Source organism: Rhea pennata, chromosome 5, assembly GCF_028389875.1.
Source record: "Rhea pennata isolate bPtePen1 chromosome 5, bPtePen1.pri, whole genome shotgun sequence".
Classification (NCBI taxonomy): Eukaryota; Metazoa; Chordata; class Aves; order Rheiformes; family Rheidae; genus Rhea; species Rhea pennata.
The window spans coordinates 6,523,415-6,543,926 of NC_084667.1; positions in this window are offsets into that span (position 1 = coordinate 6,523,415).

The window sequence follows — 20,512 nt, forward strand, 5'->3', positions numbered from 1 at the left end:
TTATTTATCTCCTGATTTTACCACTAAATATTTTTCTACAAATAATACTCTGTGATACAGTGCTATCAGAGTGCAGATATCTCATTAAACAATCCTTTATAATATGTGTCAGTAGAATGAAAATGTAATACACCATGGTAAGTCCATTGAATATGATGTGCCACAGATGTGCTTGATATTTTCTTGATAGAGAGACTTATATGGCTGTGTTCTTTTGAAATACACATTGCCTAAAATTTAAACTCTGAAATATGGGAAATAGAAAATGAAAGGTAAGGCTTAATATATCTGTATGGGTTGGCTTCAAGTAATTTCTCTTTTCGGTCTTTGCCACAATTTATAAATCCTGCCAGGAAAATACATTTATAAGTTTAGTTTTGCAGCATTCTTTCTCAAGTGTCTCCTGACCAGCGGTAAGGAGTTTGGCTAGCATGATAAGTTAATGTTTTCCTGACACGCTTATCACAATAATGTTATATATTTTTTCAAAGTGAAAACTTCAGGTAAGCATCTCAGATGGACATGACCAAGAAATGACCAAATACAAAGCTCTTTGTGTTTGTCTAGTGCCTAGTCCTTTGTGGATAACGGCTTTAACAGGAACAAATAGCAAATAATAACAAAGCTGAACGCTCTGCTTATCTCTTGCTATTCTCTGCGTAATGTTAGATAATGGAGTGATTCATTCCTTTTATTGTGCACATTTTCCCTTCAAGTGGTGAATTAAAAAGATAATTGTAAAGGTAAGGGTTGTCAGCTTGGTAGAAGGTACTTAATATTAAGTTTTATTATGGCATACAATATAATCACTGCCTTTGTCTTCAGGGTTGAGGATAGATATATCGGGGAAAGGGAAAAGGGAAAGGACACTACAGCAGTGGTGAAATGGGAGGCTTTTAACTGTGGAACTTGTCTGGCAACCAATTGCCCCATGTTTGTTTGATATCAGAACTTCCTATAGTTATCACTGGAAAAGTGGTAATCTACCTTATAAATTTTGATTTTGCTGGAGTAATTGTGACCACAACAATTTTGGGCTGTGGCCTTTCCTTCAGGCAGGAATGCCCGTTCTGGTGCTACTGTCACTACAGGCAGAGAGAGCCAACCTACATCTGGGATCATCAGCCATTTCCGAATTTTCTATTCCCATGGATCTTTTGCAAAACTGTGTAATTTTTATGGACAATAGGAAAGTTTCTCCTGTGATTTCAAGGTATTTCTATTGAATGTTGACTAACAACTGTGTAAATTTGATGATTAAAATGCCATTAACAAAAGGGTAAAAGCAAAGGGTTTTTTTTTTTTGCTTATTTGTAAAGAAGTGTTTATTTTTCTTTTGCATATGAAAAGATTTAAAATAATTGGGAATGTACATTATTTACCTTCAAGGCATTCAGGATGACAATGAATATAAAGAGAATGTTAGAGAAATGGTATGTTGCTTAATAACAGCCTTTTAGGGACGGGCAGATGTGATGGGCAGATGGGTGGACTATCAGAACTAAGTGCATTATTAGCTGCTCAGACATTTGTTGAATGTCAGCCAAAACTACTGAAACATGGCAATCGAACATTGTTAAACATATCCCATAGGGCGAACAACTACATACACAATAAAATTGTGTCGTATTTTCATTCAAGACGTGGAGAAAAAAATAACTGCACAAACTTGCGTAAAGTATACTTTGCAAACAGCTGAAGTTTTTTTTTTTTTTTTTTTTTTTTGAAGTGGCTATATGAGGTTAGAATATCAGCAGAGCATCTATCTAGTTAATATAATACTATTTTAAAAATATTTATATTTTGTGTTCCTCCTTCCTCTACATATCAAGAGAAGTAATAGCTGGTATTTTTATTATCGGTCAAAATGGTTTAGAAACATTTTAAACAAACTACTTATCCCCGCTAACATTTATTTTACTCCTCACCGAAATGCGGCAGCTGCAAGTGGAGCGCAGCAGCTCGCTGACAGTATTTAGTGCAGGACTGCTTCTTGTGAAGAGTTAAATCACCCTCAAGTTGCCTTTCTATTTGTCCTCTGATTTCCGTGGTCATAGACGGTGGATGAATCAAATCAGTGGCTACATTTACAGGAGAAACAGAAATATAATTTTGATACCGCTTTCTTTAAAATAAAGCTGCGCCTCAGTAACACGCGGAGGCTAATTGGAGACGAACTGCGGTACCTCTGGAGGAGGTCACGGTGCGAGGCACGGCGTAACAGTGAATAACGCTTGGAAAAAAATGATCTGCTTTCTAACGTGACAAGAATGATTTGCAGTTAATAACAGGGGGGGTAAAGGTCAGTCTTTTCAGTTACTCTTGGCTTCACCTAGGACAAAATAAAAAATCACTTCAGCTGCTGTGAGCTACTTACTTTCTTCCCGATCATTATTGCTTAGTTATAACTTAGTGATAAAATCTGTCATTACTGACTTTATTGACATTAAAGTTGATTTATTTGCATGCCTGGCGAATAACAACTGCATTATGCTGGCTTTCACATTGCTCGAGAACTCTAGATAGTAAGTGCATCACTGACTTAATTGTCTTTTGCTGGTTCACTTGCTCTGTAATCTCGGTTTGAAAATAATATTGGGCCAAATTCATCCTTGGTTTTGCTCCACTGACTTCAGTGGTCGTGGCCTGGAGAGGAATTTGATCCGCTATTTTTAAGCAGAGTCAAATGAAAATGGAGGACTGGTTATATGAAAAGTATTTCTTTTTTTTTTTTTTTCTGCTATTGTGTAATGTGTCAGTCAGAAAGCAAGAAGAGAAACTTTAAGGCCAAATTCTGCCCACAGCGATGCATTAATGTAGCTGAAAAACCATAAAGATGATTTTGATACCCTTACTCACATAACGTCTTGCCTATGAATTATTAAACTCCCTATTTTATTCTTGGTTAATGATGTGTATCAGAGACTAAAGCTAAATACTTTCATGGAGGTACATGGAGGACCACATCCTGCCAGTTGCTTAGCACCTAATAACAAGTGTGGTAAGTCTTTTCCTCCTATACCCGGATGGTGGTAAGATGGTAAGAAAAGTATAAAAAAAGTAGTCGGGAGAACACAAGTACAATTATTACAACAAGTACTACGTAAGAATAATAGTAATAGGGAATACTCAAATACCAGGCGAATTAGAGAGGATATCAGAAATGGCAATAGGAAAAGTACCACCACTAGGGAAATCGATGGAGACTGCAGTTCTTTTTTTCTCTTCTGAAAATTAAGCTATTCAATTGGTGAAGTATGGATTCATGTTCCTTGCTTTAGGTACCCTAAATTAAAAATATTAGCCTTTGCTCCTAACTGTCCTATGAAAATTGGAAGGCAGAGTCTGTTTACCTTTAGAAAAAAACAAACAATGATCAAGAAAATGCAGATTTCCTGTAAAGTTAATATAATCAATTAAGATTTCACACTTTTCACAATCAAGTATTTTGTAATGAACTTTTCCACAAAGATGCATGAAAAGAAAGGTTATACCATTTTTTATCCTTTTTCCAGAAGAATTTTTGTAGATTTTCTGAGGAGTTCTTAAAAAAGGATATGTTGGCTCATAGCAATCTATTTAGCTATTTATTACATCCACATCCAACAAATTTCGACAGGACAAGGACTGAGAAAAATTAGTTTTATTGCATGATTTGCTTTGGTCTCCCAGATTTACAATTCCAACCAGCCTCTCCGAGATCCAGCTATTCAAAGTACTCACCTTTGGCTGGACCTCTGGTGTTAATACACACGGCATCAACATCAATAATTCAAATAACTGAACCCGCCTGAGTAACTGAAAAACAATCCAGACAACAAAAGCTATGAATCATCTGTATCAACAGCACCCAAAAGGCCATCGGGCAAATATGCAAATGGAAATGCAAGCTGCATCATAGCAGCCTTTTGAAATTTACTTGAAATTCTAGATCTAAAAATATCTACTACAGGGTGTTCACTGCTGGGAATGGTAACATTTTGACCTTAATTAAAGTATAGAGTTTCCTGAGTACCTGTAAAGAGCAAATGTGAAATTTTACATAGAAATGTGTTTCAAACAGAACAGCAGTACTGCAGGGTATTCAAAGTTTTGAAGTATCAAAAGACAAACTTTGCCCAGTGATATAAACCAGAAATACCTCTGCATTGCAGGGGCAGATCCTGCATTTTCTATGCAGAACAAATTCTCGCTGAATTTCACTGAAGTTTTTCCTCTTCATAAAAACAAGTTCTGACTCTTTAGTGGGTATAATAAAATGAAGCTTGTTGAGCTAGTTAAAAACGTCTCGCTAAATCCTCTTGTGACAATTCACCTTCAAATATACAAAGTGATTTCTCTCCTGAATCAGATTCTGTTTCTAGATTTCACTGATAAGTACAGTTAAAAAAACCCCAAACCCAAGATTTTAATTCTTTTTGTTCAGTTTTATTAAAGTAGATTCTCTTATTGTTTTAAGAGCGCTGTCGGTATGCTTAGGGTCTACGAGGCTAGAAGAGCCTGTGACTGCTGATACGAGGAGTCTCGTTTAGCTTTGTTTATGTTGGCAGCATAGCAGACCGAAATGTGATCTGCTAGGATTGTGCAGCCGGAGGAAATCTCAGAATGTCATTTAATGTTACACCTGCCCAAAAGAACAGCGTGTCGGTGCTGGCAGACGTTTGTGCAGCCTACCTGCGTGATCCCCGGTGGTGGAGATCCCTGTGTCTTCCTTGGCAGCGTATTCCATGGGTTCATTGCTCCTAGTGTTAGAAAGATTTTCTAAGTTTTTAGTGAATATCCTCCTGGATGTAATTAGAGAACTTTACCTAATTATGTTTATGGCCTAATCCTAACAATATCTGCAATGTAGCAATGAGTTCCAGAGGTTATCTGCATGCTGTATAGAGAAACAAAACATTTCTTGGTATGACTTTTACATTTGCCACCTTTTAACGTCGTGGGGTGAATTGTTCTAGCCATTGTCCTAGAAATAAGCTTTAATACGAATTGCTCACCTTTTCTATTCATTGTTTAAAATCATTTTACAACATCATTTCTTTTTCATTTACATCCTAAAATTACAGTTCTAACCTTTTAAAGCTTTCCTACACCTTGTCTTACTCCTTGCTTTTTGTGTCTTTGGAACGTTTTTAATGGCATCTCAACAATTTACAGAGATACAATGTTTCAATCCTCTTTTTTTCTTCAGTTCAAGCTAACATCTTGTTTACTTTACCTTTCTTTTGTTTTCCTAACTGCATTAAATCAAAATGTCCATCATGACAACAGTTCTTTTTTCTTTCTGATTTCTGTTGATTTGGGGGTATCAATCAACATTCATGAATTAATAAAAGTGGTTTATACAATATCCACCTTTCCTCCTGTCTTAGTAATTTTATTTGGTGTTGCACCAGCTAATTCTCTAGCTTTCTTTTGCATGGAATTCTTTGTTGTCTTTTTTATTCTTGACCTGTGTAATTTTTAGTAAGAGACTTTGTGTCCATTTTTCTATCTACCCTTTTCTTCAGGACATTAAATGTGTAATAAATGTATCAAGTACCACCACTGTTAGCAGAAATCTAGGGGCATCTCATTATTAACCTTCTTCTGTGTTGAAAATGAACTCTTATATCTACCCTTTGTTTTCCTATCTCTTACCCATTTTCTAATATAAATCAGAACTTTTATCATTTATTCTGTGTCTTCTTCATCCTTAATAATCTCTTGTGAGGCATTTTATCAAAAATATCTTGAGAGTCCAAACAAACTATACTTATTTAATGGCTTTTTTTGCTATTCACTCTGTGGTACCATTTCTTCTATGTCAATGTAAAGCAATTGGGTATAATCTAGTGGAGAATGAGTGCGGAATAGAAGGAAAGCAGTTGCTTTCTCAGTTATTTGTAGTTTAAATAGTCTCAGTTCAGTCAGGTGAAAAGTTTAATTCAATTCGTTATTTTGAGGAATACAGTGTTTGGAAGCATTTGTATCCTATTTTTCCTGCAAGCTAAGTGGTCTTCCAGCAGAAGACTCTTTATTCATATCATATACGAATATAATGGAAGTTGAATTATTGCCTAGGAAATTTTGCACATTTCCTCTACATCCAAAGTATTCAAATGAACTGTAGTACTGAAAATACTGTTGATCTCAACTTTAACCAACATTGTAAAGCTTAATGAGTGTTTTCTTTAATTATTAGCCAGGTTGATGCCTTTGTAAAGTCTTTGTTTTAGTTTCCTTTTACAGTTCAGTATGTTTCAGCTGTTCTTACTCTTGCAGGATTATTACAGTACTCGAAAAAGGTCAAGGCTTTTTCCAAAGCTGGATGGCCTGTCAGGCAAGCAGGGTTAAAGTGACCTTAGTGGAGATTCACCTCCGCTAACTTAGTAGCCTAATAATTAAATGTCCAGTTTTAAGCTGGTCATGTAGGCTGGTTTTCTAGTCAACAGAAGCACTTAGGCAAAATGATTAATCTCATTTTAAAATAGGTGGGATCCATCATTTCTTGCAAAGTCTCCTTCCCCACTGTCTGCAGAGGCAACCTAGGTGTCTAATTTGGGCTCAGCCAGTTTACATTTCACCAAAAGCTGGTAAAAGTTGTCTGTTGAGATAAATCTCACTACAGCTGGGGACGAATAACAATGTTCGGCGTGAAGAGCAAAGTTAAAATCACTTCTCTGGGCCTGTAACAAGCGTAGTTACATCTACACTGGGTTAGGAACTCGAACCTAACCGAGCGGCTAAAGCTTGTTTGCCTCCAGCATTTCAGGAAACTTAGAAGGAGCAATGAATGGCGAAAGAAATAGCTAGAAGTGCTTGCATAGGTAAGAAAAATGACTGTTATTCACTGTGTCTTCAGTGTGTTTACTTTATTGTGAACAGGAAATGTTCTGCAGTGTTATGCTTTAAAAGTGTTTAAAGCTCCTTATAGCTAAGTAACTTTCTAAGTAGTCTGATTTTAAGAGACAGTGAGCATGGGCAATATGCATTAACGTTAGACGAAATTATGGCTGCTTAGTGGAGACAGGAATTTGTACCCTTCTCTTCCATGAGACACAAAGTAAGATGTGTCTTAGGCAGCAGTTATCAGCGAGATATTGTAGGAAATGCACTTTATAACAAATCTGATCAGATATTTTAATACTAAGGTGGTAAATATGGTATACTTTAGGAAAAATCCCAGTTCAGAGATCCAAAAGCGTACAGTGTAAAAGGCTATACAACTTGAAATATTAAGTGTCTGTGCAGATTTGTGCCAAATTCAATTTGTTCTATAATATTGTATAAGTAAGACAAATCTTGTATTTTATTCATAAAAAATATAAAATTATTTATAAGAAGGGCTCAAACATAATATCTAGTCTCAATTTAACCTCTTTACAAGTATATTTAGCCAAATAATTTTAGGTAGACCATTTTATTGCCTTTGAAAAAGAAGTTGGAACAATATGAGACAAATGTAAAATTCATCATAATTCTTTTCAGAATTTTTAAAGGCAAAACAATTAATAATAGTATTTTTCCATAACAGGATACTACAGAGGAAACAGACCATAGAGAAAATCAGAGTATCCTCAGCACTTTTTATCTTAAAATATTACTACATTAACAGAAATTATTGTGCTGATGCGGCGTTATTAAATATTAAACGATAGGATGCAGCTATATAAAATTTCTTTATGGCTATTCTCATGGAAAATTCAGTGTAAAAAAAAAATAACTTCAGGAATCGATTGAGCCCTCTTTGAAACTGCTGCTTGCGTGGCAAGGTGATAAAGTGCCCAGTGCTTGTCTCTGGACAAACAAATACGGAGCTGCAAATACTTCTGTTTATTGGCTTTGGAAGACAACAAGGCAACAAGAAAACAAAGGTGCTGCTGGAGAGAGAACTGGCTTCCTTCTCCTGCTCCTGCAAAACAATACCCACACGCGGAGGTGCGGGATCCTTCTCCCATCTGCTCTGCTAAATATATCAAGCAGATGATTATATTGCCTTGTTTTGCAGTTTTCACTGTTTGTAATCACTGCTGCTTGTCTGAATGTTTGTAATCTCTGGTGCTTTATTCATGAGGATAGGCTTTGCCTTTTATACTTTTCTATTTTTTTCCCCCCTCTGGTCCTAATTGAATTCAATAACATTCTTTGTGTAAAACAGATTGTTCATCAGTAAAAGCCTTTTTTTATTTTTTGTTTGCCAGTTTCTGCTACAATTCAACCAAATCCTACACAGCAACAATGCGAGAGGATAATGGATGCCGGTTTAGCCCTTTGCCCTTGTTGTAGGATTCTCTAAATAGATTTATACAATCTGTTTGCTTTCATCAAAATGCAAATATTTAATTTCCTTTTCCCCTCTAGTAAAATAGTCTGTTAACTAGAAATATTATTGAAATTCTTAATATTAAAAAAAGTTTTAAATAAAAAGATGTTCCCAGTTTCTGGTAGGTATTCCCCGTTGGTACAAACATTGCATATAAAAATACAATGTTTGTATTATTATTGTTTAGTGCAAAATTCATGGTGAAGAGAGATTTTTTTTTCAGCTGTCGTTTTATGCACTTGGTTGAACTCAGTGTAACTTCACAGATGATTCTGAATGCCATAGCAAAAGACCCTCATTTACATTGGAGTAAATACTCCTAAACTCTGGTAAATGCATTCATTTTATGTTTTTAAGAAAGGATTTTTATTTGTTTTGTACATCACTGAAGTCTTCACTGAATCATTAGTACTTAATATATATTAAAAAAAGACTTTTATTGCGTCAGATGTTAAAACTTCAAGCCTAGTTCTATTTTATGGTGGATAGCTGGAAACAGAACTATCACCAAGTCTCAATAGCTTATTTCAACATCAGCTTCATGTTTAACTGTCTCTGCAAGAGACATCATTAAATGAATTTTGTATTGTAACCGGGCGCATTTCTTTCTTACTTTGTCACTAATAGCTATTTCATCTATTCAAACTAATAGAACTCTGAAAATGCTCCTTATGCAGGTCTTCTTTCATCCAAAGCAATGAAAAAATTAAACAAGTCAGTTCCATTTTGATTAAAAGTCAGACTCACTTTTAAGTTTTCAGTAGTGCGGTGCAATGTCTGGGTTGTAATTATTGCAGAACAATTAAAAAGAAAGCATACTTTGTTTTGAAATTGCAACAAAATAAAACTTGTGGATATAATCTCTTGGTTTTAAGCTTTATAAAAGCTATTTTCAAAATCTACATTTATTTCAAACTAATTTCAACCTCTGTCTGATAGAACTTTTATCATAGATCACATAACAAAACCCCAAAAGATTCTTAAAAGAATGATTACCAAAAGTACTGAAGTGGTGGAGAGGGGTGGTAAGTTTTTGCACTTTGCTTTCAACTTAAAACATATCTATATGCATGCAATTTGATTATTTTTATTAATTTTGAAATGCAATTTTATGTAATTTCATGCAATTTTATTAATCTAACAGTTTAACATTCCTTTTACTCAAGAACTTGTGGGAAGAAGAAAAACATGTTTAGTTGTTAAACTTTATGCCAAATCTTGTAATTACATTATATACAGGAGAAAAATCCAGCAACTAAATTGACTGACATTTAATTTTGTTAACAAGACACAGATGAGCTCCTTGTATGATGAAGCTTTCTAAGATGTTTTTCCATGACTAAATTAATCAACATCTATAGAGGACATTGCAAAATAGAAACTTGGTTGCTTCTCTAATAAAATGTCAGCCAGCATTTTTAACAATCTGGATAAATAACTAGCTGTTTATAGAGATAAAAATACAGAACGCAAATTCTTTTATCCCATCACAGGAGATATGCATGGGAATGAATAATGATTAATTAAAAAATTTTATGCACTTCTTATTTTTAAAGAAATACATCATATACTTTGTAGTTCCAAAAAAGTGAACTAGCAGTTTCATAACTCATTCATCCACCAGAGGCTGCAATGCTGCTTGCATGACTGAAAGGTGTCGTATAAATATGAGCTATTTATATGGACACAATGGCTTGAGTTACATTAATGTTTCACATAGGGACATAGTACAAACTACCAGGTACAAAAAGAAATTCAATATAGAAAGTGCTTCAGACAGACTGTTTCTTATTTAAAATTCTGTAGGGAAGATGCTGGCAAATTTAATCTTTTTTTTCCCTTTTTTTTTTTTTTTTTCCTTTCCCTGCTGTATCCTTCCCTTGAAGACATCAGTATATTCAGGCAGGATTTCATGATTTCATGTAATTCCTTCTGGAACAGAAGATGGCTTGGCCACTAAGATTGTTATTAAACATGGACTGCAACAGTTTTCTGAAAGCAGAAAACATACTGGTAGAATGGGAAACAAATACATAGCAGCTGTTAACTCACTATTTCTTTCTGATCAGGCTTCTCTCCAATTCACTTGCAAGACGGAATAGCTACAACATTATTTCTTTTCTCACATGAAGCAAAGTCTATCATCCACTTCCACTTTAAAATTCTGTGTCTCTGCATGCAGGAAATCTGACAAACGTTATAATGCTGCAAGACTTTCACAACAGGAATCAGTTCCATAAATGAAACACAAGTTGGATATCTCAGTGTTTCTTGACTCATAATGTTTAACTTGGAATTCAGGTTTAAAAAGATACCAATAGCCATTTTAGCCATAGCTATAGATACCCAGTTATAGCTATATAGCTAAATTGTGAGATCTTATCTCCTAAAAAATACAGATGTAAGATTAGAATGAGATACATAGAATAATATCTACACTGTTCCAGTAGGGCTCATGTCCGAGTTAAGAACACTAATGCCCATGTAGTGCAAACACCTCTAATTCAGCAGCCAAAACTAAAGGGTCCATTGCTTTGAAACTTAGCCTAGCTAGTTTTAAATTAGTAATGAAGTGCAATTTTTAGGGTAGCAAATCACTGGTAAAAAAAAGGCAAGTTAGAATGAGGTGGATTTCATGTGGTATTTCATGGAAGTCTTCAAATAAAAGTCTTATTTTGGCTCAGTTGCAAACCATACTTGCGGTTTTGAGTAATTAGGCGAAATACTGTGGTCTGTGCTCTGTGAGAGTATGTCCAGGTAAATAATTGTCCCTTTTGCCGTCTATAAATTCTATAAAATCTGTGTTCTATTATTTCAAAGCTTTCAGATGTGTATATTTTAGAATATGTGCTATTCAATATTAGGCTATTCAATAAACAAATAAACAGCATAGTCAAAGAATCTAGGGGGAGTTGGGATAACAATTCTCAGTGATTTTGAGTGAACGGAGACATTTGACTCTCTTAGGTTCCAAAACACTTCTAATGTTGGCAATTTCTATTTCCTTGTATTAGCTGAGCTCTATCTAGTTTATTCATCCACTTGGTGTTATTTGTTGCTCTTTTGTTTTTGGCTTGAGATTTTTGCTCAAACATTTTTATGATTTGTTCCATTATTTCACCGCACATTGTGTGTACTTATGTGTAGCACAAATGCAGTGTGAACTCCTCTAGGAGTTGCAATCTATATGAGATCATGAGATAATAGTTGTTAAAGTTTAATGGAGCTTTCAGCTATAGCTATCTTTAATGGTTTCATTTCAGCTCTATTCTTATTTCAGTAGTCAGTTTCTGTGGTTATATACTTTTTCCGGATCTGGCAACACAGCCAAAGTTTAGTAATGACTACACATTTTACTCAAGAAGATGCAAGAGAATTAACAAAATAACCCATATACTATACAATTAAGCTTTACTTTCAAATTTTGCTTAATCTGAATGGCTTTTTTAAAGGCTGTGAATGTCTTTCAAAGTGAGAATCTGCAATTTTGTGATTTTTGTTTCCTTTCATTGCTGGTTGTTCCAAGCCATTAAGATTTTCCTCTTTGCTCTGGTTTTAGAAGTCATCTGTGAAATTCATTCTTGGCAAGACTAAAATATGAATCTAATTAACAGAGCCAAAAGTTCCATTCTCTCCACCCTCAGAATAGGTTTGTCTACTTCAAGTCTCATACCAATGCTTTAGGCAACCTGAATCTGGAGCTATAGCAGATAGTAACAGCTAGTTTTGAAGTACTACAGCAGTAGTTATTCTGGTGTAGGACTATTTCACTAAAGTTTGAGTTAAAAGTTTACTAAAACCTTGCATCATTGTAGAAAAGAAGAAAGAGATATCTTCCATCAAGAAATGACCTATCAGAGTAGGACTGAGTATCTTTAATACCCACTAGCAGTAGAAAATACTGTAATTCAGGACTACCATTTTTTTTTAACCTGTATGACTTTTGTCTTGCTAGAGATAAGCTTTAACCAATTATAATTCATCCTATTTGAGCACTATGTCATGTTGGTTGCAGTCTCACAGACATACATAGTGAAAAATACGTAGAGTTGTGCTTTATTTGCATTTTACCTGTGTTTTAATATCTTTCACCTCGTCAGTTCTTTTATTGATTTCGGACAGATGTCAAACTGGAAAGAGAACTGATCCTCATGGAACTCCAGAAAATGAAAGGTTGGGGCTGGAAGTGTCTGGGCATGCTTTTTGGATTGGATGTTCCTCAGAAAGGCACTAAATCGTATTAAGTCATCCACTTGATTCCTGGCATTTCTGTCAGGTGGAAAAAGAGCTATTTTAATAATGCGGGAGTTAATGCTGCAGAAAGGTCATAGAAGATAAAAATGGATGTCTGCCCATCACCATTTTTCAGGGTTACTGGAGTTGTTTCCTTCCTTTGTTCTAGCCTAAGAATAGGTGCTTCCAAGTACAAAATTTCATTATTAGATGAATTTGCAGTAGGTTAGATTTTCTCTATATTGTACGTCAGATCAGAATGAGGCTGGGCTAGGCAAACAACATATGCCAAGGCTTTTTGTTCCCCCTCTATACTTTCTCCATTTTGAGGCCTGTGTTGAACAGTAGCAGCAACGGGACACATGCAGTGAAAACTCTGTTAATGGACAATTACTAGCTATAGAAATCTACCCTAGGAATCAGCAGTAACTCTACCCATATTGATTCTTCTATATCAATCACTAGGCACTGTTTGCTCACATGGTACAACTGACTAGAAAACAAATCCACGATCGGTTAGGAGCTATTCACTATTGTGCAAAATATCTTACAGTGAATTTATTTGAGAGCTATGAAAAGAAATTCTGGAGTGCTTTGCCTCAGCATAACACTTTCCAGTTTGGATGTGAGACCTCAAACTTCTTACAGTGCAGTAGCTGCTAGCCTGGCTGAATTCAGTCAAATCTCTTTTGTTTTGAGGAAGTTTGAATGAACCATTTGCTGGTGAATACATAATGTGACTGCTTTCTTCTCCCATGTACATATTTATGGATGGGACACGCATGGGAAATGCTCCCGAGTATTTATGATTGGTCATTTTTTGTTGCTACTAGATACATTATCATACATTACCAGCATCTTCTAGCCCAGATGATTTTTTTGATGTGAGGTTCTCATCCTTGTTGTTCAGCCATGTATTCTGTTTGGCTAAGGGGCTTTCTATTTGTGGCACTTTGATGCTCAGTACATGTGAGTGGTGAGCAATGAAATTAAAATGTAAACTAGTTAGTGCTCCAGTAATGAATAACAGTGCAGACTGATCAATAACATAACGGGCAAAGAAGTGATGAAACAGTGAGCCATAAGTTTATATCGTCACAGCACCATATAAATAAATGGCTCCCAGAGGTGTTTTCACAAAAAAAATAGCCAAGATTGAGGTGGCACAGGTCCAGTCCCTTGTGCCTTCTTAAAGAAACCACAACTGTTCAGTAGCAGTATAACAGATGTTCAGAAGAATCATTAACAACCTAAATGTATGTGTGAGCAGATGTACCACTTCTACTACACATAACTTTGGGGGAGAGGGAGATTTAAAGAAAATCAATAATGAGCAGATCCTTATACAAATTACTCATCTAATTATATTTAAAAGGTAGATTAAGGTACTTTGCTTCAGTGATTGTGGTTGAGATAAGGAGGACAAGTGATGAGAGGAGCTATTAGAATAACCATGCACCATTGACTTGGCATGTATTACCAGATCAATGAGAGGCAAAATAACTGGCAGTATACGAGCTAAGCTAGTGCCAAAACCTCAGTCCTGCTGTTTTCAGTGCATTTCACTAGAGGCACACAAAATGTAACGCCATTAGAAGAAAGGAATGAGTAAAACAAATAGATAGGCCTAAAAGGAAGCATGAAATTCCACTTACCTATTAAGTAATATATTTAGTATATGACAGGAACAATGTAAGTTGCAATCCTTTCAAGAATTATTATTGGCATTGCCATGCCTGGGAGAGCAGCTCTCTGAGAAGAATGACTTTTGGGAGCTAAGTGATCTTTCAGGCATGATGTCCCATTGACTACAAGGTATGCAGGGATCTACAACTGATAGGGAATATGTTGCCTCAGGAATGCCTCAGAAAGAGGCACTGGGGAAATGCCGAAGACTATTTTCTCTCCTAAGAATATGCCCACAAAAATGTGTATGTAATTCCCCGTTTGCTTTCCCCATTTACTTTCACAGTAAATAAGATTATCTAGTATTGTGTAATAGCAGTCAGTCTTTAAGCATGTACTTAAAAATGAGAAGGAAGCTTTGGGGATGAGTCATCTGTACAAGTACTAGAATTCTACAAGCTTTTGGTAATTTGTTTGACTTTTCATCCCCTTTTACAAGCCAGAGTGAGTATCAGTGAAGGAGTAAATAAAAAGGTGGAACTAGCTAAGCAATAGTCCAAAGTACTATTTTCTAGAATTCCCAAACATTATTTCCCCACCATTCTCTCTACCATCTCTGCTTTTTGCCCCATGCACAGGCTGAAGTTCAGTTTGAATATATATATTTGATACGAGTATATGAATATGTATGGTCATATTGCTTTCCTTCATCACATGTTATACGCTATCAATGGACAAAGAGGGAATAGTTGTTTTGGTTTTTTTGCATAGCTGTCTACTGGTGAGGAGCAGTATATCTGAATCTCTCATGAAATTGATACCAAAAAAACAAAAAGGGGAGCTTTTAAACGTCACACCAGGTACTACAATCTAAATCTTTTAGAGACTAATTTGGAAAAATTACTGAAAGCTCCCCAAAATTTCCAGAAGCTAGTTTAAGATATTCTCCCTCTTACTTCAGTATTCTACATTCCTCAGCTGCTCTGCACTTGCTGGGAAATTGAAGAATGTAGAACTTGCCCCATGGAGACACGACACCAGTACGGAGGTGGCAGCACAAAGTCCGTCCACCACGGCTTCATGCACCAAGATCCTCTTATGCGGGTGTATGTGAGATTCGTCAACCCTCCTTCGCTCCTACTCCCTTCCCCTCGTTGACTCACCCAGCAGGTCTGCTCTGGCTCACCTAGACGGGAATGCAGCTTTCCTCCTTCTTCCCACCACTGCACCAGAAAGATTGAGAGAGGTGTATTAGGGTGCTTCTGGGCAAGACATAGAGAGGTGAAGACACAAATCAGGGCTGAGTGATGTGGAATAAAGCCCAGAAAGGCTGGGCAGAACAGGGTACACACACAGACACCATGAAACTATCTGTACCAAAGAATTTGGAATATTCTGTGTTGTGCAACTTTGAGATTAGCACAGTACAAAACCTAGCACAATTTTCTGTGTTGCTTTTAGGACTACAAGCTTGCAATCGCATTTTACTATGGGACCTATACAAAATCTTCTACGCTATCTGGATGCAAACATGTGCACTCTCTCCCTTTCTCTCTCTCACTCTGAAGCTTCCACTGATTCAATATTGCCTTTCTCCTTACAGCATATTTTATGTAAACATAAGCTGAGAATATGCTTTCTAACAGACACTGCTATTTGTCACAGAGAAAAAAAGAGAGAGAATTTTCATTCTCATTTGCTTTGAGCTGGTCATCGTATTTTTGCTTTAGAGAGTGTATCTGCTCTCCTCTAAACTAATACCCTCATTGCACTAAACAATGTTGTTCTGCATCTGATAGATTGCAAGACAAAACAGAGAACAAAACAGAGATAAAAATAAAGCATCTCTGCAAGGTGCAGGGGACAATCAATTAGGTTCATTATCTGTTTTACATTCTAGTCACTGCTTTTAAAGAAGAGGAGTACATAATACCATGGCAACAGTGGGAACTGCAGTTCTTTATGGTATATAATCATTAAGAGTTCTTCAGCGTTCCCTGAAATTTGATATAAAAAGTCACAGGAGTTGTACTACCTACTATGCTGATTAAATGACAACTTTGTAATTTACAGGTGCCTTATTGCCATGGGAAAGCAATCATACAACTCCATTTTCGAACTCAAGGGTTTTTGAAACATACTGCATGATCTCTAGCTGGGCTGCAAGCTAAGATCAAATTGTAAGGATAGCATGTAGATTTTAGAACATGGTGTTGACATTTACTGGCCAATCAAATTTTGCAACTTTCCTGCATGACAGCAGATGCTGACCTTTCAAGCTTTCCCTATCTGCTTTCACGCATTACCTGCAGAAATTAACATTAACTCGCTTCTTGCTCCTTGCTGCTATTAATGTCAGCTGGGAATCGAGAATCATGAATTCATTTATTACACAGAGTGGAGACCCATTTTATACTCTAAGCACAGAAGGGTTGCTCCTGGGAGCTGGTATTTTTGGAAGCTGCTTCAACTACCTTTGTGGTTGAGGGATAGCTGGAAGCTATGGTGTAGAAAATGTCACCAGAAACAAGAGCAGAAAAAGACAGTGGAGGACAGATTCAAGGAGAAACCTAGGGGCCAAATGCTTGCAAATGGTATTGGATACAGAAAGCTTAAAGTCTAAAAAAAACCCGCACTTGAAGCTATTCTAATGGAGTGCAAAACTAGATGCAAGCTAGCAATGCTTCTTTCTCTTGTTAACTGAAGTATGAAAATGTAATCCTGCATAACATACAGCCTGATAACAAGAAGCTTCAGGGGTTACATACTATTGCCTGGGGCTCTCTGATATTATATTCTGAGGGAAAGAATAACTTTGGTGGAGATGTCTCTAGCAATCTAAGATTTTGATATAATTTCAGCAAATCATGGAATATTGTGCCTAAGAAACAATTAAAAAAAAGGTTTTTTTTTACTTGTGTCTTCACCTATATTCAGAGGAGAGGCTTTTTTGGGTGTATATAGGAACAATACTATCAGAAAGGAAAAACTAATGTCTCTTATTGTGGCAGTGTTCCTGTAAGCATCAACTAGTATATGTATTATTTTGGGGAATAATTTTCCAGTACAGTGGCTCACTGTACTTACAAGTGGCTATAAGTTTCATGCATACATATTTCTAATCTTATGGCAACATACTTCAAGGATATGTCTCATTAAATGACAAACATTTGCAAGTTATATAAATCCCAGACAATTTTCCAAATAAATAAGGGAAACCTTCAGTCGTAATTTTTTGCTATGTAATTGAAAACATGCTGTAAGTATTAATTGAAGAAAATATATGATACATTCATCAAAGAGAGAACATTTCTCTTAGCAATGCTTGCTCCCAAATATCTAGAAGTAACAAATATAAAATAGTATGAAAAGTCAGCCAAGGACATAGAGTGTGTTGGATTGCCTTTCACCATGGGTAATTATATTGCTATTCATGCTATGGTAAATACCATACCTTTCAAAATTTGTAAAAATGAAAGCAGAGCCACAAAACCTTCAGCTAATACCTTCAGCTAGGGCAAAAGCATCTTTGCTTACAGGCTGGCCCATGTGGTCAGCCTGAACTTTAAGCTGGGAACAACAGGGGAGTGAGATGACAAGCAAAGGGTGCAGGCTAATGTGGACAAAAGAGACCTTGAAACCACCCAAATAGAGCGGAAGGGAGACACACCAAGCATAGCTCACAAATAAGGACATGCATATAGGAGAGCATCATTGGGGAAGCCCTCGTATCTTTTCCGGGAAATCAGCATGACTGCGTGCCTCTCTAAAGTGTATACTAAAGTGTATACTAAAACATGAAGGGGAACAAGTAGGAGAAATTAGAGGTCTGCATGCAACTGCAGGACTCCGGTCTCACTGGTTTCACAGAGTTGCAGAAGGACAGTTCACACAACTGGAATATTGCAAGGGATGGATGCAGGCTTTTTGGGAAGGACAGGCCAGTAAAGGAGGAATTGCCCTTTACGTGAGAGAGCAACAGGAATGCATGGAGACCTGCCTAGTGATGGCTGATGAGCCGGCTGAGAGTTTGTGCATCAGGATTAGAGCAAACCAACATGGGCAATGTTGTGGTGGGTGTCTGCTACAGACTGTGTGATCAGGAAGATGTAGATGAGGCCTTCATCAGACAGCTGGAAGAAGCCTCTCATTTGAAAGCCCTGATTCTCATAGAGGACTTCAACCACCCTGATGTATGCTGAAGAGGCAACACAGCAGGCCACAAGCAATCCAGGAGGCGTCTGACGTGCACCGATGACAACATCCTGACACAGGCAGTGGAGAAGCCAATGAGGAGATACACTCTGCTGGACCTTATACTTACAAACAAGGAAGGACTGGCTGGAGATGTGAAGACTGGGGGCAGTTTTGGCTGCAGAGACCATGAGATGTTGGAGTTCAGGATCCTGACAGGAAGGAACAAGGCAAATAGCAGGATCACAATCTTGGACTTCAGAAGAGCAGACTTTCAGCCTTTGGGGACCTGCTTGGAAGAATTTCAGGGGACGCAGCTCTGGCGAAGAGTCCAGAAGAGCGGGTTGATTTTCAAGGATCACTTCCTCCAGGCTTGAGAATGGTCCACCTTGATGTGCAGGAGGTCAAGAAAGATGGCAAGAGGCTGGTGTGGATAAACAAGGAGCTTCTGAAAAATCTCAGGCTTAATAAAAAGGGAAAGTTTGAAGTAGAGTCAGAAATTTAGAGACATTCTCTATGCACTTAGAAGTTGCAGCTTGTCTCAATATACCAAAAATCAAACTAAATGCTTTTGGGACAGAGTAGTTCCACACAAACTCTCAATGCTTGTGATCATCTGACCTATCAATATGAAAAGTCCTTCTGCCCTTCTAGGGGCAGAATAACAGAAAAAGGCCCCTGCTCAGACCTGCCAAGACCTCCACAATCACAGTTTAATCCCTTTCCCAAGACAAGATTTTATATTTTCTGCTTGTTTTTGACTACCCTGAATAATTAATCTTTGAAATTTTGGTGCCTGGGTCACACAGCTCTTTAAGGAAAGAAAGTCTGTTGGATGTGTATATCTTCCTGCTGAGTTCAAGCAAACCTTCTATATCAGTGAACGGTTTCCAGGAGAATGAAGAAAAGTTTTTGAGTGGTTGAAAGCCACTGTTTGGTACCTGAATGGTAGAGACAGTTGTTGGCTCACATAGTGCTAAGGTAAAACATATATTAGATTCCTCTCCTCACTCAGGTTTTTCTCTCTGTTCATTATGCTGCCCCCATTGACTCTGCCTTGTTAGCTTACAACATATGCATTGGAGTTCTTGGTGGGACCTTAGCGAGAATGTGGCAAGACAAGCTGAGCTCCACAACTCGTTGGAAAACAGATATTACCTCAAAATCATAAGAGCCAACAATTCTTGAAGAGAACAAACCTCCTGGCTGTGTAGTTTTAGACATTCCTTTGCTACAGTTGATTCGACAGCATGTTCTTTTCTAATCTCTAACCCACACATCTTTATAAAATTAACTTAGTTGGTTCTTTCCAGCACCTTCCTTGTTCCCCAGACTGTATCCTAACTCACTTGCCTCATACAATTTTTCACTTCTGTCCTAATCTTATTCTGAAGTAGCTCATCAAGTCCATGGTATCCTGTTACTCAGAGCTTGTTTCCTTTCTGCTCTGAATTCTTACTAGCTTACCCTCTCAAAACCCGTAATTATTCATACCAGAAAGGGTAATTTATCACACTGTTAGCCATTTGCCAGCTGAAGGAGTATGAGAATTATATAATCCATGGCATATATATTTAAGCATCATAAAAATATAAAACAGCTAATTTCTAAGCAACCAATAGCTGCAGTTCTGTTTTAGCTTTCTGCCTATTACAGTAAAGATTAAAGTCAGATTCTGATATATCTGAAACAATTTTTGAAATTAGTCCTTTTTTTTCTTTCCAGAAACCAGATCCTGTTTCTGTTTCTCCAGCTAGTCTTGACTGTATGTCATTGAGAAAAATTTCACTGAGCTATTTTTTAAACTTTGACGTGTTATAGCTCTCACATTTCGTGCACTCACTTTTGAGAGGGTATGACAAGATAACAGCACTAGAATACAAGAGTCCCTGCAAAAGGCTAGCTACTGTGTGACTGTCATGAAGCCTAAGAATAGGAAAGGGAGAGAAGCTATTTTCCCTTCCAGGCTGGTTAAAGTTATGTTAAACTCCATGAAAATTATTTCCTAATGTTTTACTGTTCTGTTTTTGTTTTCCACAAAAAAGAAAAGAAAAGAAAAGAGATGTAAGGACAATATTTGGAAATATTAATGCCTGAGTTTTGCTTCCCTTCCCTGTCTGACAAAGCTGGTTACTTCCTTAAATATTGAGGCTA